Here is a 5,097-nt window from a genome sequence, read left to right on the forward strand (position 1 = left end):
GGGGGAGGGAGGGCTGAGGGCACTTTCTCAACCCCTCTGTCGGAGAAATGCTGCCACCTGGCGGTCAGAAGGCAGCAAACTACCAAGAAGCCACTTTGAGGTCAGGGCCGTCCGTCCTACAGAAATAGAACAACAGCCACGTGTATAATCTTACATTTTCTTTCTCTCTCTCTCTTTTCTTTTGAGTGGGAGTGCAGGGGCCGTTCCCGGCCACCGCAGCCTCGACCCGCTGGGCTCCGGCGATCCTGCCGCCTCAGCCTTCCAAGGAGCTGAAATTACAGGCGCGTGCTACCACGCCCGGCTCATTTTTGATTTATTGTAGAGACGAGGTCTTGCCAAGTGGCCCAGGCGGGTCTCCAACCCGCGGGCTCAGGCAATCCACTCGCCTCAGCCTCCCAAAGTTCTGGGATGACAGGCTGAGCCACCGAGCCCAGCCTAATCTTATATTTTCTAGCAAACACACTAGCAGGGTAATGAGAAACGGGTGTTATTGATTGCAGTAACAAATTTTACTTAATGCGATACGGCCAAAATATTATTCCAATAGTTTGTCATTAACACGAACATGAAGAACGAGATTTTTCACACCCCTTTTTGGTGTCAGTCTGAAACCTGGTGTGTGTTTCATGCCTACGGCACACAACAGCCTGGACCCACCGCCCCTCAAGCCCCGTGCTGCCTCCCGTGGCTCGTGGCTGCCACACGGGGCAGCGTGGGTTGAGAACCTTCGAGGGGCTCCGTCTTCCACCTCGCCTGGGTGGCAAAGGTTGCAGGGGAGTCCAGGGTCTAGGTGTCTCGATGGTCTTGGAGGGGGCAACCCCGGTGAGTAGGCCAGCCCCCCGTGGTGTCCCTGGCCTTTGTACTTGGTAGCTGGCGGGGCAGGTGGAAGCTGGGCTGGGCCAGGGGGGCTTGGGGTCAGCGCTGTGCGTGAAAACCAGAGGCCCAGAGGCCCAGAGAGGCCAGGTCCGCTGGCGAGAGGCTGCCTTCATCACGGAACTTGCTGTGTGGCATGGGGCCATTACACAGCCACTCTGGGCCCCGCCCACCCCATCCTGACTCTGGCAGCCACAGCTGCACACACCAGGACTTTCTCATCGCTGTGGGTGGAATTGTGTCCCCCACCAAAGGTGTGCAGAAGCCACAACTCCCGGGACCCTGAATGTGACTTTACTTGGAAATAGAATCTTTGCAGAGGGAATCTGATCAGGATGAGGTCTCACTGGATCAGGTTGGACCCTAAGGCCGATGACTAGTGTCCCTAGAGAAAGGGGAATTTGGGCACAGACTCACAGGGACAAAAGTCATGTGACAAGCACGGCTGGGCCTGGAGCGATGCGGCCACAAGCCAAGGAGCACCCAGAGCCGCCCAAAGCTCGGGAGGCAGGAGGCATCTTCCCCTAAGCCTGCAGAGGGAGCATGGCCCTGCTGGCACCTTGGTTCCAGACTCCCGGCCTCTAGAATCGAGAGAGAGAGGATTTCTGCTGCTTTAGGCCACCCTTGTGTGGCACTTGGAGCCTGCCTCACACGTGGTGGCCACCCTAGAAGCAGGGGTGACCGGTTAACCTCCATCGAGCAGCACGGCCTGGAGGGCGTCCCCACAGACGGTCCTCCTGCACGCTACACGGGCCACAGGGTATTTACTAGGCACCGGGCCCTGCTCTTGCGCTAAGAGACAGGCACTGTGGCTATCTCTAGTTCACAGGTGGGGAAACTGAGGCACAGGAAGGCATTTAATCCCTGACCCTCAGGCTTCCCATCTGTAAAGCAGGGAGACTCGAAGCCGCAAGAAGCCAGAGGCGGCCACTGGTCCCTCTCTGCGTGATGCTCAGTCACTCGTGTGGGCACGGAGTGGCTTGGGGGAGCTGGTGCCGGAGGGACACCTCACCGGGCGGTTCCCTGAGGCCAGCAGGGGCCCTGCGTCCACACGGAGTTCTCTTGCTCACTGACGTCTCCCGAGTGTCTGAGCGACTTCAGGTTCCCTATACGTGGCTCCCAGCCAGACACGGCCGGGCACCATCAGAGCCCTGGGGTCCGGCCACAGGGCGTGGAGTGGGCACGAGGGTGGGGCGGTTCCCTTTTGTGTGCTTGGCTCTTGAGCCGACGTGCATGACGTCTGCCTTGGTCCCAGCTCAGCACGGGGCGAGTCAGCCAATCGGCTGAGTGTGGATTCCGGGCCCAGCGCAGAGACTGCGGACGTCAGCTGTGGGCGAGGGTGCTCACTCAGGGGCCTGCAGAGAACGGGTGTTCACAGGGGACACTGCACAGGACAAGTGCTCACACAGGACGCGGCATGGGACGGGTGCTCATCGGGGACACCGTATGGGAGAGGCACTCACGTGGGACACGGCATGGGACAGGTGATCACACAGGATACTGCATGGGACGGGTGTTTACCCGGGACACTGGTCGTGGTGGGTGTTCACAGGAGACACTGGTCAGGATGGGTACTCACACAGGCCCTGCGTGGACGAGACCTTTACCTGTCCTTCCTGACGCTACCCAGTTGTCTCTCGCTGTGCCTCGGCAGGTAACGGCGCGGTATTCCAAGCAGAGTCCTGGGCCCATTTCTCTTTTCCCTAGAGTCTTGGTCAGGCCGTCAGGCCTCCTTGATTCCTCAGGGTGGTGCGAGTGCAGATCTGGGCACACGCGGGGCCATGAAGTTATGCCCGTCACAAGGCGTTGGCGGCCAGCTGGGTGGACTCCAGCCCACTCGCGGCCACCTAGCACTCACCCAGCTCACTGCGGGTGCCCAGGTATGGGAGCATTTGGCAGCCCCCTCTGTTGGGTCGGGCCGGCCGTTCTGTGACCCAGACCCTTTGGGAAGATGGTGGTCTCGTGCAGCTGCCCCCACATGGTGCCAACTGTCAGGACGCCATGGACTCCTGCAGCTCGCATCCGGGTTGTGGTGAAGCAATGCCAGGGCCGCTGCGCACGGTGGCCTGTGGACCACCTCGCCATGCCGACCCATGCTGGGCACTTCACAGGGTCGTCACACAGAATTTTCACAGTGTCCCTGCTGAGTGATGACCATGAAGCTCGTATACAATGCGGGAAGCGGAGGCACGGAAGAGACACTTGTCGGGTCTCCTTGCTGGGGCGGGCGGGTGTCAACCAGAGTCGCCCAGACCCGGTGCCGGCCCCATCGCTCCCTCCTCTGACCCCGTGGCCCACGGCCAGCGTCTCCTAGCCCAGGTTTGGACAGGGAGGGAGAGTGAGTCTAAGGGTGGCAGTGTCTCCCCAGGGCCATAGAGCTCTTGGTGGGTCTCTTGGATTGTAGGTCACGAGGGTAGAACTGGGGTTAACACAGGAACACCAGGCCGGGCACGGAGGCTCACACCTGTGATTCCAGCACTTGGAGAGGCTGAGGCAGGAGGATTGCTTAAGGCCAGGTTTTGAGACCAGCTTGGCCAACACAGCGAGGCCCTGTCTCTACAGAAAATTCAAAGATTAGCCGGGCATGGTGGTGTGTATCTGTAGTCCCAGCTACTTGGGAGGCTGAGGCGGGAGAATTGCTTGAGTCCAGCACTTTGAGGCTGCATTGAGTTACGATCATGCCGCTGCACTCCAGCCTGGGCAACAGAGGGAGACCCTGTCTCTACAAAAAAAGAGAAAAAATGGGGGCGCCCCTGGTGGTGGGTGGTGCCCTCAATGCCGCCATCCCATGAGAGCTCTGTGACCCGGACTGCGGTTGCCCAGCCCGCAGTGGGGAAACTGAGTCCGGAAGTTCTGAGAGGTAGCTGTCTGGCCGGCAGAGCAGGCCGGGGTCCAGTCTCATGTTGCTATCAATGGTCTTGTTGCTTTCTCACAGACACTCAGTCAAGTGTTGTTTCTAGGTGAGTTTCTAGAAGCGGCCCTTCCAGCTTCACGGGTCAACCCGGGTTTCGGGTAGGGTTGCAGGATCAGAGCCAGGTCTCTTCCTCTGGCTCCAGTCTTCTTTCTCCCCTCTCCTGGCTCCACACACCCGTCCCCCATGTCCCCACCCGCTAGGTAGCTTCTCCTCTTGGTCCTGCTGTTCCGGCCACACCTCCCGGCCAGGTGACTGCACAAGGCCCTCCAGCCCAGCTGAGCTCTCATCCTGTCACCGGGTCCTCTTCCCTGGAGTCCCTCCTTTCCTCTCGGTGTTCTCAGAGCTCTCGGGCCCTGCTTCTGAGTGACTGCCTTGGTTAAGGCTGGGTTTATCGGGCCTTCCCAGGGGCTCACTGTCGGGTCCATGTGTCTGGGCTCTGGAGAGCACCCTTGAAATGCCCCCATTGCGGGGATGCTTTTGTGTATTGAGTCTTTTTTTCTTGAAAGAGGGTCTCCAACCCAGGAGGCAGTGAGAAGCCACCCTCCTGCGGCGTGCTCTCGAGAGCTGACTGGATACTGTGGGGCAGAGTCAGTGCTATGTAGGTGCCTGCTGGGGCGGGCTCCCACGGGCTGATGGCTTGATCTTCAGGAATCTTGTGAGAACTCCTTCAGCTGTCCTGAGCTTGCAATTGACCTTGGCAGATGGACACTGGCAAATGCCGTGGCGGCCAGGCTTTTCTATCCCGGAGAGTGGGCTTTCCACGCCGCAGGGCAGCCTGGGACTTCCAGTCAGATGGGAACTGGACCCCTACCTCCGCCTGGCTGTCTTTCCTTTGGCAAGTCATGCGACCTCTCTGAGGCTCAGTCTCCTCACCTGAGAAAGGGGGTTGACTGCTGTATCTACCTCAGAGGCGGAGGCTGCTGTGAAGACCAAATGAGATGGAGCTGGCAGAGGGCGGCCCTGGGCTGGTCCTCCTGGGAGCACTCAGGGGACAGCAGGCACATCTTACACGATGAGTCTCCCTGACGGTGCTGTGTCTCTCTTTCCAGGTGAATGCCACAGGCCGTCAGCTGCAGACAGCGGTACAGTACCTGGACTTCCCTGGGTCGGTTTGGTAGGAGGGCTTCACCCCACGCTGTTCAAACATCGTAGAGAACTGAGCCCATGTTCCCGAAGCCGGTACTGGAGACCGTGGCCCACCCGTCAGGCACAAGCCCCTTCTCAAACAGCAGAAGGCAGACCAGCACAGAAGGCCAGCCCTTCCCCGCCCCCTCTCCCACCAGAGCCACTGCAGGGTGGTTCTCCTTGTC

The 5,097-nt window shown here is 59.8% G+C and overlaps 1 protein-coding gene across 1 annotated transcript in view; it reads left to right on the forward strand.

Moving 5' to 3' along the window:
• The first annotated feature begins 4,839 nt into the window (after positions 1–4,839).
• Positions 4,840–5,097, forward strand: part of CPZ (carboxypeptidase Z) — a 19,824-nt gene continuing 19,566 nt past the window's right edge. Inside the window, exon 1 of the mRNA XM_008062501.1 lies at positions 4,840–4,869. The gene's annotated coding sequence lies outside the window, so the exon portion shown is untranslated. The remainder of the gene's footprint in view (positions 4,870–5,097) is intronic.

The sequence above is a fragment of the Carlito syrichta genome, unplaced genomic scaffold (genome assembly GCF_000164805.1).
Source record: "Carlito syrichta isolate Samal-C Ts95f unplaced genomic scaffold, Tarsius_syrichta-2.0.1 Scaffold305727, whole genome shotgun sequence".
Classification (NCBI taxonomy): Eukaryota; Metazoa; Chordata; class Mammalia; order Primates; family Tarsiidae; genus Carlito; species Carlito syrichta.